We start from the raw sequence: 18,252 nt of genomic DNA, 5'->3' as shown, positions 1-18,252 counted from the left end.
TTAGGAGTTGGTTGAGTAAATCATTGTCATTAATATTTGGGCCATTTGTATCTTCACACATTTATTCACTTATCAACATTGCTATTCTTCGACAAGCTGCAACATTAATGATGTTGCTACCACCACTAAAGAACATTTTATTACAGTTAAGTAGATACCAGCATATACTTTGCCATGTGCCGCTGCACACCTTTGCCAAGAAATATATATAAATAATAAACATTTCCAGTGGCAGCATTGTGAAAATTTGCCCATCGGTAACTCAATTAACAACTGAACTGCAGTAATAAGATCTGTCACATTTAGACAGGAGTACTGCTAATCCTTCCTTTTCAGTGAGTAAAATTCACATCAGCCACAATTTATTGCATACACTTACAGATGAGCTCCTCCCCATTAGCCCTCCCTCACCACACACTTTTAACTTCATGTCCAAATGAGTGCAAAGTGTTATTTATTATCATTATTGCCCCAATAAGATTAAACTGGTTATCATGCATCTGAAGAAGTGGGTATTCACCGACGAAAGCTCATGCTCCAGTACGTCTGTTAGTCTATAAGGTGCCACAGGACTCTTTGCTGCTTTTACAGATTCAGACTAACATGGCTAACCCCTCTGATACTGGTTATCATTGTGGTTCTAACCAAAAGCCATAAATATTTCCTCTTCCTTCCCCTTTATTTTCCCGTCACCAGTCCAAGGCTGCACTGCCAGACTGGGGCTGCACAGCTGGCTGCTCTCTACCCCAAATGCCCAGTGGCAGCTGACATGCTTCGTTGCTAAAGCAGACTGGCATCCTGAACTACTAGTGCTGCTGTTGCTCAACAGTTAGGTCCAGAATTACACTTGGCCTCACCTGTTCAACCCACTGATGCCAAGTCAAGACTGTTTTCCTTGACTTTTGTTTTTTAAATACCATTCCATTTTGTTGACTAGTCTTTATGTTCCAACAAAATAGTGCTCAGAACTAGACCTGGGCAAACATCAGATTTTTTTGGTTCTCTAGAAATTTGAAGAGTGGGGGAAAGCCATTTTGGGTTAGGCGATTAAACATTTTTTGGAAAAAATTTCAGCAAATCAAAGAGTCAAGAATATTTTCATTTCTGGAAAAAAAATTGTGTTTCAAGAAAATGAAAATGTTTGGGTTTTTTTCGAGCATTTTAAAATAAAAAATAGAAGACATTTTGAAATGAAACATTTCAAACTGAAAAAAATCTTAGTGTTTCATTTTGAAAGTTTCAGAGTGAAATATTACGGGTTTTTCTTCCCAAATTTCTTTCAAAACCACTCCATGAAATCAACATGAATTCACAAAATGTTGCCAAATATGCATTTTTCACCAAAAAGAGTTTGGGCCAAAAAGTTTTGCCCAGCTGTACTCAGAACAGAACCCGAGGAGGTGGGAGACCTGTCTTGTGTTCTCCTTATCCTTATGTTATTTGTATCCAGTTACAATGGCCGAGTCATTCTGGCGGGAAGGGACTGCAGGAGTACAGCAGATTACACCTCTTAGCCTCAGCCGCACCCCTTTTGCCTGGGACATCTGTCTTCTACCTGAGTCCCAAGTAGCTGTTTAATCCAGCAATACAGCCCCTGTTGTGCCTCTGGAGAAGTGCAAGGGTGATGGAGCAGGGCCAAGGATTGGCCCTTAATGTTTTACATTTATATAGCACCCTTTCCTCACAAAATACTTCTCATATACAGTATACAACCAAAATGGGACTACAATATCACTGAAATGCAACCAACTCTGATTGGGGAAGACAGCTGCCAATGAAAACACAACATGGGGAAGGGGAGGAGTAATGCTGGCCAACACCAGGAAAAATCCTTCCCCCTTTACATAAGATACTGGTGCCTTTTTTTTTTATTAAAACAGCATGACTTTTACATTTAAATGACAATGCCTAATAAAAGCTCACCACTCATGCTAGTCAAGCATTCCAGACTAGTTGTAAGACAGCTAAACATGAAAAGAGTTGTTAGAAGTAGGAGATTGATACTAGCCATGGTGATTGCTGACATATATGGCCCTAGTTCAAAAAGAAATGGAACCTGTGTGTAGTTCACATGAAAAGCAGAAAAAAATGCCTAGCAAATAAAAATGTCAATGAAAAAAGTTAAATCTAAACAATTTCTGATGAGTTCACAAACTCAAATGATTTCTCGGGATCATTTTTTGCCGGCCAGGATAGCAAAAGCTTTTACAAGCTGTCATCACCTAATCATATTATTTATCATACAGGCCTCAAAGTTAAATCATGTCCAGCTCTGTAAATAAGTATGATGTGAAACAGTAGTCTGCTTGCACAATACATACTGCAAAGCCATATACTTCTCACTTCACTGACCTCTGTATTTACTCTGACTAAGTTTATGGATGTGCAACTTGTCAGAAAAGTAACCAGGCTCACAGGTCAATCAATCCATCCAGACAGCAGTTTGTTCTGAAGTTCAGTGCAGATGATTTTGGTGGAGGGGCTATAAATTCAGTATGATGTCTCAGCATGTTGCTATGAATAAAATTTAAGAGACATCAAGGTTGTTTGGCCTAGAAATTATTAGGCAAAAAAATTTAAAACAAAGCCCACACATGACTTACTATGTAACCCCCTATATACCTGATCCAGCTACCGTTGGTGATGGCTACTTTTTCTATTAAATATGTGCCCTTGAAAAAACTGGCTTTACAAATGAATATATCACTGAAATCAGGAAACAAATATATATAAAATGGGAAAAAATTGTAGGTCATTTTGTGTTTTGGTTTGTTCATTTTAAATAATAGATGATCTCATCTCTTAACAAGTGTAAACACTGTATGGATACAGACCTCAGATAGAAGGTATACTGGGTATAAACTGATGGTATCCTGAAAGTACAATACCTACCAAGTATCTTCTTTAAAAACATTTCATATTTTTACTGAATAAAAAAAGTTAAAATTCATCTGAAGTGTGTCATACATCAGGTCCCAAAGGCTTAATATATTAAAGGATGCATCTTGAATTCAGAACACAGAAGGCTATTAAATAAATAGATAAATTTTAAAAAAACAACAACAAGCTTTCATAAAGTGCATCCATTTTGTATAAAAATGAAAGATGTGGCAACTGGATTTCTATCTACATATCCAATATTAAGCAACACCTTTAAAGATATCACAAGAGTAAAATTAAGTAGCAGAAAATAGGAACATCATTTCAACTGATGGGCAGTTGAAACATACCAGAGAGAGACAGCTACAGTAATGGTATCTCTATATTTATTTTGACAAACCTATGATAGGACCATTCTGTTTCCTGATAGACAGACATAACCCATGAAATGTGCTGAGATTCCTTGTGCTGTTTTTCCCCTCAATGATGTATTTTCATCACAAACAAAATCCAACCAAATGGAAAACAAATTGTTTTCCTTTTAGCATGAATTTTATTTATTTTTTTTCTACGTGGGGACTTTCAATCTTGAGTTTGGTTTTCTGTGTTAATTAGCTTCAATATCAGTATGTGAAAATTTCTTTTTTAAACTAATCTCACAAATATTGCTTCTTTTATCTAGTATAAAATGCCAATTATTATAGAACAATTTATCCATATAGACTATATTTAATGCATGCACATATTTTACACACAGGGGGTTTCTCTGTGTCTGGGTGCTGTTGAAATGTCTACAAGTGTTCAATCTTGCAGAAATTTTTCATATGAAGGCAAGGATTCAGAGTGTACACAAAATGAAATATGTACATTATCAATCTCCATTTATATAAAGCTTGTAGATAATAGAAGTTTAACTTAAAAAATTTATTCAAGGTTTTATAAGTTCAGAGAAATGACTCATATAGCCTTGCAGTGCTATTTCACAATTGAAAATAATTGCATTTCTTCTGCTATCAAGGTTAATAGCCAAGCAATTTTTATCCCTACCTACCTAAAATAAATATCAGCCTAAGTAACCCAGTATGCAGTGAGTGATACCTACTTGTTCTAAAAATGTTTTGCTTCAGTCAGTATTCCCAAATGTTGCTGTCAGGCACACCTTCAGAGAGAGACTAGGTAAAGACACTCCTTTATCATATTAGAGGATTCTTTTGCTAGAATCCAAATGAATGGCAGTTGTACTGAAGAGACCAGGAACACCACATAGGAAGGGGGAAGATGCGGGGGGAGGTGAGGTTGTGGGTGGGGAAGATGGTGTGAAATCCCATTTCCAACATGACTTATGATAAATTATACAGTACAGATTAGGCCCAAAGCAGTTACCTTGCCTGGAAAGTTAAGGTGAAGCTGGTCTGAAGGATTACACTGAGTAGATAAGAGGAAATATTAAACAAATTAAGTATCAAAAGCACAATGTAGTCAGGGCAGAAGCGGATCTAGGTCTTGAATAAAGTTTTTGGAAATAAGTTTGAGAAGAGATCAAACAAGTTCAAAATTCATGAAAGCATGAAATTCATTTCTGATGCACAGGACCAGCCTGGGGCCTTGCACAGGAGATATGGGAAGGGAGCATGGGGAGAGTGGCTGTGCAGGTGTGCCAACCTATCACCAAGGCATCACACAAATGTTCTCTGCGGTGGCACTGCATAGAGTGGTGCCATGAGCACAAGGCAAGGGAAGGACCATAAGTGCTTCATTTACATGAATCCAGCAACCCCAGTATCTTGTACAACTTGTGCAGATAGTTCTACAATTGCTGTTCAGCAGCTGTGGGTGAGCTGCAAGGCAGCTCTGCTCTGCTCTGGGTCAAGGGGTTGGATTTAATCTCTTCTGCCCTCCACCTGCATAGAACTCTATTACTCAGACTGTATGCAGGTGGAGTAGAATTGACCTAAAGTAACAATTGAAGCTGCTTCGCTTCTTCTGCTAGATAATAAAATTATTCTAGAATGATTAAATGATGCAAAGAAGGATAGCAATAGAAAATGATGAGGACTTTGTGGTACATAATCTGTTATATACTGGTGATGGATGGATGTTTGGTTTGGATAAGGTGTCTTAAGTTTGATTCTCTATTAAGATGATTATCTGTTCAACTACTTGGTTGCTCTCTAGAATTACAATTTCGGAAAGGGCAAACTTTACATTTAGAAAAATTGCATATTTTAAAAACATAAATGCACTGCACATGACAAGAGGAAAGGGAGAGACAAACAGTTTTTAGAAACTTGCCTAGACTGACCTCAGCCTTATGTGTTATTGACACATTGAGAGGAGGAAATCCTTAAAAGCCAGTTCATTTCCTGGGTGGAACTTGTTCTCTCTCTTTAACTTAGCTATAAATGACAGGCTTATTTCCTAACCCTAGCGCCCCACTGTGGCCGCTAGGATCACACATACCAATGTTCAAGTGACTTCCCTGCTCTCTCACCAAGAGCTAACAACCTTCATTATCCAGCCAATCAGCTCTGTTTTGGAATCTGTAGCAGCATGACTCTCATTCTCCTAAAAACATCAGGTTTGGGAGGCCATAAACTCCACTCTCTTGTGCTATTGGCCTCATCATCTGACCTCTTTGCCAGGTCAACCCCATCATAAGATGCTACCAGCAAACTGTTTTGCTGGCCACCTTCATCCCCATCTTGTGACAAGTAATTCAGTCCAAGAGTTTAAGTGAAAAATGAAAAAGTCTCTGCATTATGCTGCCATGACTTCACTCCTCCACACCAATGGTACACTGGTGGTGGGTGCAGAGATTAGAGAACCCCAATATGCTACGGACAGGGTGAACGCAAGACTTTTTATTTCCTATTTAGACAGACTTACCTCCTTGCTGTATGCCCCTTTCTGTTCACCCTGTATAGTGGCTGAAATGTTCACAACTAATATAGTGGGATACAGAGAGGAATTCCCCTTTACCCTTCAGTCTCCTTGCACTAACTCAGACAAACATAATTTTGTGGGGGGCTGGGCTGAATGCCCTACACCAGAAGGGGACCAATCATTTACATTGATGAAAATCTTGTCTAGATATTTTAAAACATTCAAAAAGTGACTCATGGTCACATTGCTCATACACCTCACTGTATGCACAATGGCGGGGGGTTGGGGAGGAAGGGAGTTGTTCCTTATTTTAATTAACATTCAGACTGTGAATTCTTTTGTGCTTTTGATTACATGAAACTAGAGACCATGACAAATGCATTTTACTCATTTGAAAAGTAAAGAAAACAAAGAAGCACAAACACATACAGATACTTCCCATATCACTGGACGATAAAACATTTATTTTAAAACAGACAGGGATAGACAATATAAAATTTACAGACTTCCAAAAGAAAAATCAGTGGCTCAACATTTTACATGGAGGAGGAGAATGCTGCATGATTTACAGATAGAATAACTTGCATGACAATAAATAACCATGCAACCAAATCAGTTCCAATAAAGGGCTAGATTCTGCTTCCCTTACTCACACTAAATAGCACCTTATTCCATGCATAGTCCTAACAGTCCCGTTGGGGAAAAATGGGACTACCAATGAAATACATTACTAAATACGATTTTTTTTTATTCTTTTTTTTTTGGTGAGCTTCTGCCTTTCCTAGTTACAGCTGGGACTTTAAGTGGTCATGGTAAATCATCTCCTGTTTTTATGGTATATACAGACAGAAAACACTAGAAATCTTGCAATACATCCTTATTGTGTGGCATTCTTCAATTTAATTTTTCAGAATCATAAGCTTTGATTAGTCCAAATTAACATTCTAAATTTGTGGTTCTTATTCAAACTGAAATCAACATCCAAATTCTGGTTCTGATTCTGGTCATGTTTAAGCATGCATGTCATTTTACTCACATGAGTAATCTGACTGTAGGATTGGGGCCTATGTTTGGGTTTGCCTATCACAGGTATGGAAGCAATTATTTTCTTTCTATATCATAATAGTGATGGTTTTATATCCAAAAAGTCCACTGAAAGTTTTGCACTGAAGGTGAAAAACTTTTTTACAGAAAATGAACAACATTTAGTTTGCCAGGACTTTTCCTGGATTATCATCAGATTTTAGAGAAAGCCTTAAACCTTTCCAAGGAAGAATATTTTTCTGACAGCCCATTTATTTAGCACTGTTCTCTGTGTTGTTTAGCCTGCCTATCTGATCATTTCTGAATCCCTGTGAAAACGACAACATTTCAGAATCAGGCAAGAAGGTTTTCTGGGGCATAAAACTAAAAGAAAGATTATAAAATTGATAGGAGGAGGAGCTGCTGTCTGACGTTATAGGGCGTACAGTCAGGCTCAATTCATTTAGCAATTCCCTGCCTATCATCTTTCATTAGTTACTTCAGTGCAGAGTCTGAACACCTCATGGGCTACTTGTCACAGGGACCAAGGAAGAGATAAGAAATGATGTTAAACTATTTCCCTTGACAGCAGAGACACAGATGGAGACTTCATTCTGACCATATTGTGTGCTTAGTGCCTCCCTGAAGCCATTAACTATCATAATGATGAGGCTCAAGTTATTTATTTCTTCACAATTTCCTGATGTTTTTGCAGTATTATATAAGTGCATTGAGTTCTGCTGTGAGCCATGTGTTTGTCCTTGAAGACATACGGCACATGCAAAAAATCTCCATCCAAGGCCATTATATATCAGTTCAAGTAGAAATGTGAAATAACATTCTGAAGTTGCTACGCTAAAAGTTATAGACAGAAAGGAAACATGTCACATATAGTCAGTGAATTGTCATGCTTTTCTGGGCCACAATTTGCAGCTTTATATTTGTTTTGCTTTTCAAAATGTTAATGAACAGATTGTTCTTAAAAGTTATATTTTTATCTGGTCCATTGTAATTGTTTTTGTGAAAAATGCCATATTTCGTAGCTTACAGAAAAAATTGAACTCTTTCACACAGTGTTCTGAATAACCATATACAGCGTGTGGCAGATTTCTGTAAACATGAACATTTAGTTAAGTAAACCAGTAATAATGAAGAAATCCATGTATGAATAAAAAAGAGAAAAATAAAACACTTTATATTTTCACTTATTCTACAATGCCAAATGTTGGAGGATGGATAGTGAGAATTTTTTAATGGTTAAAGGACAGGTCACAGTCAGAGGAAAGTTCTAGTAAAGAACTATTCAACGTTTGAGGCATTAAGTGGTAGGAAGGTGGTATTTGGTAGCGTCTTCACAAATGTACCACTCTGGTGGTTGTCAGAATGGACTATTACAGTACACCAGAAGATGGGAAATAGAGGAAGAATTTTTTTCAAAATGTTGGGGGGATCACAAAAGCTGACAGCGATGAGATTTAAATAAGAAAACTGAAATCAAAGCAATTTTCTTTTTTTTTTTGTGGGGGAGGGAGAAAAGTATCATTTTATCACCCACGGGAGAAGTCTTTTTACTAAAACGTTGCAGACCCTAAACATATTCTTAATTCAAGAACTCGATGATGTGAAGTTTAAAATCTAAGAATAAAACAGGTGAAGAAGTATGGTGCTGTAGGATACTACCGTCGGCCTGATTCTATCACACTGAGTAGTATCTTACTCTGCAAGAAAACCCATCGAATTAATGAATTAAAGTACTACTCAGATGAGCAAAGGATGAAAGAATTAAGCCCTATGTTTGGCAGACATCAGATTTTGCCGACTCTTGCCGACATCAGATTTTCCTAATCTGCATCTAGATATTTTTTCAAAAAGGAAATTGCAAAAGGGCAGGCACACACTATTTCATCACAGGAGCAAAGGGGAAATCAGGGACCAGACTGAGAATCTCAGTCATGCCCTGCTGATGGGGGAACACAGTTGCCTTTTACTGCAGTAAACAGTGTTCAAAAAAAGCTGATTAACCAGAAAGGCAAAATAAGTAAAGAAAACAGTTCATTTAAAAAGAACAAAGACATACGCCTGTTTCTGAACCTGAGATCTTCCCACCATAGCAGATGCACTGTTCATAGGAAAGCAGGGAAACTGAGATTGAATTGCTAGTTTGATGTGGTTTTGTATTTATGACACTTTTATCCCAGGGAGCAGCTGAGAGTCGGTTTTTACTTCAGGCTAAATTTTATCCTTGGATGCTAGCACTTGTAATTGCCATTAGTTCCAATGGGACTTCATGCATACATGCATCCAAAGACAAAAATTGTCCCTTGCAGTTTGAGATATTTTAGCAGGCTCTTCGGTACTTCTAAAAGACCGTAAAAGGGGAAAAATTTAAAGGGCTGTGAGATCCACTCTACTGTTCTTTTGCTTTCATTTATATTGGTAACTACTCTAAATTATTGGTTCTGCAAATTAATTGACTAACTTGTGATCCTCAAAAAATCCCTTTCTATGTTGTTCAACATCTCTCATGAGGATAGGTATTCACACCTGTGCTATTCATAAAACTGCCTTGTCAATATTGTGCAGCAATCCAATTCTATTTAATTGGAATAGTGGCTTTGATGCTCAGAGCTACTGTTCTGCAGAAATTAATAGGGAAATGTGTGGCCTCTCTAATCATAGTGATGCATATAATTTGCTGTAAAGTAGTTCAGATAATAGGATCTTAACTAGAACAAACTCTGTGGTGAATGACTAGTGTGCACATGAGCATGTGCAGTTGTAACAGTCACCTGCAGGTGATCAAGCTGGTTGCCAGTTTTAGTACCATGCAATTTTGTAGGATAATTTGCCAGTTGTTAGATGATAGTAGCCTACAGATATGCAACGTTTGTTAATCACAAGCCACCTGACCAGGAGGATCAGTTCAACAAGGTGAACATTTGCCTAACTTGAAGCACATCAATAGTCCCAATGGATACTTCGTAATACCTTGCTCAATTAGATATCAGGACAGCCTCCACAAAATGTATATACACATACATTTTCCCCCCCTCAACTGTAAATTATCCACTTTGGGTTTAAAAAATAACTCTTCGGAACAATCATGTCATACACTAGATCAATAGTCATGGAGGACTATTTACTCTTTACAAATGTTTTACTTTTTTCTTTTAAGAAAATTGACAGTTTATAATTCTTGTTGCTAAGACAAATAGGGGAGAAAAATGGGGAATGGAGGCCTTACCCCAGTGCTCTGGGAGGAACTAGGATTATCATTGCCAGTGAGAACACAGTTAATCTTTGGTCAGGCTTGGATATATATCCAGAGTATCGTATGGGCTAACTGGTCAAAAAATGGGGTCTATTTCCACAGCAAATTCTTTTTGCCAAAAAAATGAAACCACACATTTTTGATCAAAAACAAACATTTTCAGCCAGAACCCCAATTTTTTTCTCTTTGTTATTCTGATGAAAATTCAATTACTTTCAGGAAACAAGCACTTTCTGAGAAAATGTTCATTAGTTAAAACTCCATTTTTGACCAGTCCCAAATACAGAGATTTAATTAGCATAAATGTTGGATGTCACTTTATTTATGAGTGACAAAGTCATGAGTGAGTTATGCAGATCATGCCAAACGAGCGCTGATGAATGCTCTATGACGCAGCATATGATTAGGCACCCTGTATATGCCTCATGTTATAGAAACTATTTTAAGAATGTTTTGATGAGTTTCTAAAACATTATTGGAAGTCTTATCCCTGTATCAGTGTGTCTTTGTTGCCATGAAACTCACTGTACGTGAGTCAAAAGGAAAGAAAAAAATTCAAAAATAAATCTACATCATCTCCAAAATTTATCTTAAAAGAAATCACTTTTTCCTATTTAAATATATGATTCACCTATCTTGGGAGCATCCAGTGATAGAAGCGAGTACTATGTCTCTCTGGGAACTGGACATCTCACTTCTTAAATCTCCTGGTTTTGCCACTTCAGCAACACCAGAAATTTGACTTTAAAAATGTGACATAATGTTTGAAGAAATTGCAAGTGGCCTGGGCTTGAATTTCATTCATCTTGGGCCTCAGGCAAATGTAATTTTGATGGAAAAATTCCACATTTGGGAGTGGAAGCAGGAAACCTTTGTCAGATAGATTTAAAAAAATGGGGACTGATGATTTTGTGATATATTACATGGCCACATGATACATTTTAGAGCTTTGAGATCATTAAATTTAACATACAGCTTTGATTGTCTCACCTGCATTCTGTCCAGCAGTCTACAACTCCTAGACCTTAGTCTAATATACCCAACTCTTAATCAGCCTCAACATTTGCATAAAAAAAGTCCTAGAAAAATTGATTTTCCCTCAAAATGTGGAACTTTCCCCTAAAATTACATCTTCCCAAGGGTCAGGATGAACGGTTTAGTTCTTTACCAGCGATCAGTTTTATGCACACAAAAATTGTCATTGTTTTAAAAGTCTGATATCACTAATCTACAATTTTTGAGAAGTCGTCTGCTTCAGAGATAAAATGTGATATTTATTCTGTATTTTGATGTGCTGAATTCAAATATGACAAAACAACTGATTGGTTACTGTTTCTAAGATATTTAAGTTTTTACATTTTATGTCTATGTATATTGTGTAGATAGTAGAGTTTTAATCATAAATTGTAAACCTAGGTCTTTTCATGTGTTTATGGTTGCTTTACATGATAATATTTCACCTGTCCTGTTTATGTAACACTTTAAAAATCAGCAAAAGGGTTCTATAAATAAAAGTTATTATGAAACAAAAGGCAAAAAACTGTTATGTACATAGTTTAGTCCTATTCAGTGTCTGCTCGGTGCTTCTTGGCTTGTCTCTTGTATTCATTAAATGGAGCATTTCTTGTCACTGTCCAGCACTAGTCTGCAAGCATTGATGGGCTCCATTTGCCCTGATAGCCTGCCAGGAGATTCCACTGCTGTAGTCTGGAGCCCAACAGCTCTGCCTTACTCTTGGGTAGTTCCAAATCCCTGACAAGGTCATTTAGTTCACCTTGTGTTATGAGGTGTGGTTCAGAGGAGGAGGAGGATGGGAGAAAATGTGGGTCCTGTGACATTGATGGTTCAGGACCAGAAGTTTCATCCTTTTCCTCTTCCTCGTTTGACTCAAGTGAGAATGATTCTGGTGCATCAGGAACCAGCAGTCCTTCTCCGTGGGGTACTGGGCGTATAGCTGGTGGAATGTTTGGATAATTCACAGTCCACTTTTTCTTCTTTGACACACCTTTCCCAACTGGAGGCACCATGCAGCAGTAACAATTGCTGGTATGATCTGTTGGCTCTCTCCAAATCATTGGCACTGCAAAAGGCATAAATTTCCTTTTCCTCTTCAACCGCTGGCGAAGATTTGTTGCACAAGTGTTGCAGCATATGTGTGGGGCCCACCTCGTCCTGATCTCCAATTTTGCAGCCAAAATAAAGGTGATAGGCTTTCTTAACCATAGTGGTTATACTGCACTTTTGTGATGCAAAAGTCACTTCACCACAAACATAGCAGAAGTTATCTGCACTGTTCACACAAGTACGAGGCATCTCTGCTCACTTTGGCTAAACAGAAATGTGTCCCTTTGCAAAATCAAACACTGACAAAGAAGAGAGCACAACACTGTGTGATTTCTAGAACTGATATAGGGCAATTTGTTCAGCAGAGTGATGTAAGCTTCATTATGATTGCATCATCCATGACTTCTAGGAATAACATGATGCAGTTCATATCATATATGACGCAATACCAGCTTCAGATTGCATCATTCATTGTTTTGCCTAAAAAGCAAGTACTGTCCAAACCCAGTCATAGATTTATTCATAGATCCAGTCAAAGATGTATTTTAGTTATTTCTGGTTTAAATTGAGATCCCTTCCCTTTATAACTCACTTATCCTCCGCCATTCCCAAGTCAAGGGTCTTATATACTGACCCAATAGCATATCTTGAAAACTAGAGACAATCAACAATTTTAAGCATTATTTTCGTTCTCAGTGACCCAGAATTAGTAAAGTTGGACTACATTTATTTCAGAAGCATTTTGGCTGTAGAGCAGTGTATCCTAGGGTCCCTTTAGGGCAAGAAGCAGGAGACAGATTCCCAACATCCCTATGGCAAATACAGCACTTGCCCTAAGAGAACCTAAGACAACAGACTTTAAATTCAAGACAATTTAATGTATAAAAAGCAACAGTATGTCTTCAATACAAAGGATACAATAACTGCTAGGAAATACTACTGATTATCAACTCAGAGATAGAATTCCTTAGATGGATCCTAGTGTTTAAAAATCTTGTGATTTATGTAGGGAAAGTCTATTTTGTATATGCTTTGGGACATCTGTGTACTAGCATCTGACCCCATTGTGGCCTTCCTGTGTGCTTCTGTCTGGCTCAGAGAGTACAGACAGTGTCTCTTGGACAGCCACCAACTAAGAAGGGAGTCACCTTTTCTGTGAGTACTATATCAAGGGTACATCTACACTACAAAATTAGGTCAATTTTATAGAAGTCAATTTTTTAGAAATCGATTTTATGCAGTCAATTGTGTGTGTCCCCACTAAGCGCATTAAGTCGGCAGAGTGCATCCACAGTACCAAGGCTAGCATCGACTTTAGGAGCGTTGCACTGTGCATAGCTATCCTACAGTTCTCGCAGTCTCTGCTGCCCATTAGAATTCTCGATTGAGCTCCCAATGCCTGAGGGGGCAAAAACATTGTCACAGTAGTGCTGGGTACATGTCGTCAGGACCCTCTGTCTCCCTCCCTCAATGAAAGCAATGGCAAACAATCGTTTCTCACCTTTTTTCCTGAGTTACCCATGCAGACAACATACCATGGCAAGCATGGAGCCCGCTCAGCTCACTGTCACTGTACGTCTCCTGTGTGCTTCTGGCAGATGCGGTACTGCAGTGCTACACAGCAGAATCTCCTTGCTTTGCCTTGCCAGTGGCAGATGATGCAATATGACTGTTAACCATTGTTGTCGTCTCATGGGTGCTCCTAGCCAACCTCAGTGAGGTCAGTTGGGGGCACCTGGGCAGACATGGGTGCTCCTGGCTGACCTCGGTGAGGTCGGTCGGGGGCGCCTAGACAAAAATGGGAATGACTCTAGGACATGCTCTTCTTTAAGTTTCATCTAATGGAGATTCAGTCCTTCCCGGAATATCATGCCAGCTAGAGGCTTCTGCCTCAGGCTGCTCTCCCAGCCGGCACCACAGCACAGTCACACTTACCCCAGCCTACCCTATTCTCCCATAGCTCATGAAGCCTGGACAGCAGTAAGGAGCAGTTCAACTATAGGCTGAACAAGTACAGAATGGTGGTAGAATGTGTCTTTGGGCGTTTAAAAGCTCGCTGGCGCTGTCTGCTGACTAGGCTGTTTGCGATTAGATTAGAAGAGCACAGCAAGGCACGCTGGACATCACAGAGGCTTTGAAAACCAGTTTCATGACTGGTCAGGCTTCGGTGTGACAGTTGTGTGTGTTTCTCCTTGATGCAAACCCACCACCTTTATTGATTTTAATTCCCTTGTAAGCCAACCCTGTAAGCCATGTCATGAGTTGCCCCTCCCTCCGCGAGAGCAATGGCAGACAACCTTTTTTGTGCAAACAACATACCATGGTAAGCATGGAGCCTGCTCAGATCACCACGGCAATTATGAGCACTGTAAACACCACGCGCATTATCCTGCAGTTTAGGCAGTATCAGAAACTTCAAAAGCAGGCGAGGAGATGACAGCAGCGCGATGAAGAGAGTCATGAGGACATGGACACAGTTCTCTCAAAGCATGGACCCTGGCAATTTGGACATCATGGTGCTAATGGGGCAGGTTCATGATGTGGAACACTGATTCTGGGCCCAGGAAACAAGCACAAACTGGTGGGACCACATAGTGTTGCGGGTCTGGGATGATTCCCAGTGGCTGCAAAATGTTTGCATGCGTAAGGGCAATTTCATGGAACTTTGTGACTTGCTTTCCCCCGCCCTGAAGCACAAGAATACCAAGATGAGAGCAGCCCTCGCATTCACAAGTGAGTGGTGATATCCCTCTGGAAGCTTGCAACACCAGACGGCTACCGGTCAGTTGGGATTCAATTAGGAGTGGGCAAATCTACTGTGGGGGCTGCTGTGATCCAAGTAAACAACACAATCACTGAGCTGCTTCTATCAAGGGTAGTGACTCTGGGAAATGTGCAGGTCATAGTGGATGGCTTTTCTGCAATGGGATTCCCTAAGTGTGGTGGGGCGATAGACGGAATGCATATTCCTATCTTGGGACTGGACCACCAAGATAGCCAGTACATAAACTGAAAGGGGTACTCTTCAATGGTACTGCAAGCACCGGTGGATCACGAGGGACGTTTCACCAACATCAACGTGGGATGGCCGGGAATGGTACATGATGCTCGCATCTTTAGGAACTCAGGTCTGTGTGAACGGACGCAGCAAGGGACTTACTTTCCAGACCATAAAATAACTGTTGGGGATGTTGAGATGCCTATAGATATCTTTGGTGACCCAGCCTACCCCTTAATGCCACAGGCACCCTGGACAGTAGTCAGGAGCTGTTCAACTATAGGCTGAGCAAGTGTAGAATGGTGGTAGAATGTGCATTTGGATGTTTAAAAGCATACTGGTGCAGTTTACTGACTTAGTTAGACCTCAGCGAAACCAATATTCCCACCATTATTACTGCTTGCTGTGTGCTCCACAATATCTGTGAGAGTAAGGGGGAGACATTTATGGCAGGGTGGGAGGTTGAGGCAAATCCCCTGGCCGCTCATTATACGCAGCCAGACACCAGGGAGGTTAGAAGAGCACAGCAGGACGTGCTGCTTATCAGAGAAAACCAGTTTCATGACTGGCCAGGCTATGGAGTGAAAGTTCTGTTAGTTTCTCCTTCATGAAAACCCACCCCCTTGGTTCACTCTACTTCCCTGTAAGCCAATCACCCTCCCCCTTTTGATCTCCGCTTGCGGAGGCAATAACATCATTGTTGTTTCAAATTCATGGATTCTTTATTAATTCATCACACAAATGGGGGGATAACTGCCAAGGTAGCCTGGGAGGGGTAGCAGAAGCACTGGGTGGGGTGGCGGAGGAGGGGAGAAGGGAAGGACAAGGCTACACTGCACTTCAAAACTTTTTGAATGCCAGCCTTCTGTTGCTTGGGCAGTCCTCTGGGGTGAAGTGGTTGGGTGGCCGGAGGCCCCCCACACCGCGTTCTTGGGCGTCTGGGTGAAGAGGCTATGGAACTTGGGGAGGAGGGCGGCTGGCTACATAGGGGCTGCAATTGTGGTCTGTGGTCCTGATGCCTTTTCTGCACCCCAACAATACACCAGAGAATATCAGTTTGATCCTTCAGTAGCCTAAGCATTGCTTCCTGCCTCCTCTCATCACATTGACGTCACCGATCATCTTGATCCCAACATCTCTCCTCTTGCTCCCAGCCACCTGTCCTCACGTTCATTTTGTGCTTTTCTGCACTCTGACAGTGTCTGCCTGCAGACATTCTGCTGGGTTCTTTCAGTGTGGGAGGACTGCATGACCTCAGAGAACATTTTGTTGCGAGTGTGTTTTTTTCGCCTTCTGATATTTGCTAGACTCTGGTAACTTGTGCTTTCTTTACAAGGTAGTATTTTGCCTCTTATATTGAGGGCCTGCCAGTTTGGTATGAGAGATCACACACACAGGGCTGGCGGGCAACAGAATTCGGCTTGCAGGCAGACATGGTAAGCCACAGCCTTTTGGCTTCTTTAACCTTCATAACATGTGGGGATGGTTTCAAACAGCAGCACCCTCATTTCCCATACCAAGCACCCATTGAGTTGGCCATTTAAAATGGGTTGGCCATTTAAAAGAAGGGGCTGCGGTTTTTGGGTTAACATGCAGCACAAACCCAACTAACCCCCCCTACACACACGTCACACACATGCACCCAATTCTCTGGGATGATCGCTTCACCCCTCCCCCTACCGCATAGATAACAAAGGGGATGATTTCTGTTAAGCCACAGGCAAACAGCCCAGCAGGAACTGCCACCTCTGAATGTCCCCTTAATAAAATTCCCTTATTTCAACCAGGTGACCCTGGGAGTACATCCAGGAGAGCTTCACTGAGATGTCCCTGGAGGATTTCCACTCCATCCCCATACAGACTTTTCCAGTGGCTGTACTGGCTGCCAATGCAGCCCAAGTCTTCAGGGCAAATTAATCATTAAACATGCTTGCTTTTAAACCATGTATTATATTTACAAAGGTATACCCACCAGAGGTGCCTTCTCCACCTTCAAGGTCCAGGAGCCCACCTTGGGTGGTTTGGGAGGGTACTAGATCCAGGGTAAAAAAACAGTTCTTGGCTGTCGGGGAAAAATGGTTTCGCCACTTGCTTGCTGTGCACTATCTTCCTTGTCCCCAAAATCCACATCCCTGTTGCATGAGAATCCATTGATGGAGTCCACAAACAGGGGTGGGGTAGTTGTAGGGGCACCCCCTATAATGGCATACAGCTCATCACAGATGTGGCATGTCTGGGTCTCTGACCAGGAGTGACTGTTTGCCTCTCTGGTTCTTTCGTAGGCTAGCTTGAGCTCCTTAAGTATCATGTGGCACTGCTGCAGGTCCCTGTTATAGCCTCTGTCCTTCATGCCTTGGAGATATTTTCAAATATTCTGGCATTTTGTCTTTTGGAACGGAGTTCTGATAGCACAGATTCATCTCCCCATACAGCGATCAGATCCCGTAACTCCCATTCGGTCCATGCTGGAGCTCTTTTGTGATTCTGGGACTCCATGGTCATCTGTGCTGATGAGCTTTTCATGGTCACCTGTGATGATCAGCTCGCCACACTGGCCAAATAGGATATGAAATTCAAAAGTTCTCAGGGCTTTTCCTGTCTACCTGGCCAGTGCATCTGGGTTGAGAGTGCTGTCCAGAGCGGTCACAATGGAGCACTCTGGGATAGCTCCTGGAGGCCAATACCGTCAAATTGCTTCCACATTACCCCAAATTTGACCCAGCAGGGTCGATTTCAGTGCTAATCCCCTCGTCGGGGAGGAGTACAGAAATCAATTTTAAGAGCCCTTTAAGTCAACAAAAATGGCTTCATCGTGTGGACGGATGCAGGGTAAATCGATCTAACACTGCTAAATTTGACCTAAACTCATAGTGTAGACCAGGGCTAAACAAACATGTTCCTGTTGTTACCTAACCCTGTATCTGTGCTGTGTGTCTGTTCCCCTACTGACACAACTATTGCTGGCAATGAGATGGACCATTCACTGGCACCAGCACCGGCTTTAATCTGATTCACCCTATTCCCCAGAATCGGGCCTCGCACCGAAGAGGGCCCCACTCCGGGGATCTTTGGCGGCATTTCAGCGACTGGGGGTCCTTTGGTGCCGCAGAAAACCCGGAGCGGACGCCTCGCC

Source organism: Gopherus flavomarginatus, chromosome 3 (assembly GCF_025201925.1).
Source record: "Gopherus flavomarginatus isolate rGopFla2 chromosome 3, rGopFla2.mat.asm, whole genome shotgun sequence".
Lineage (NCBI taxonomy): Eukaryota > Metazoa > Chordata > Testudines > Testudinidae > Gopherus > Gopherus flavomarginatus.
Note: the sequence above shows the minus strand (reverse complement) of the source record.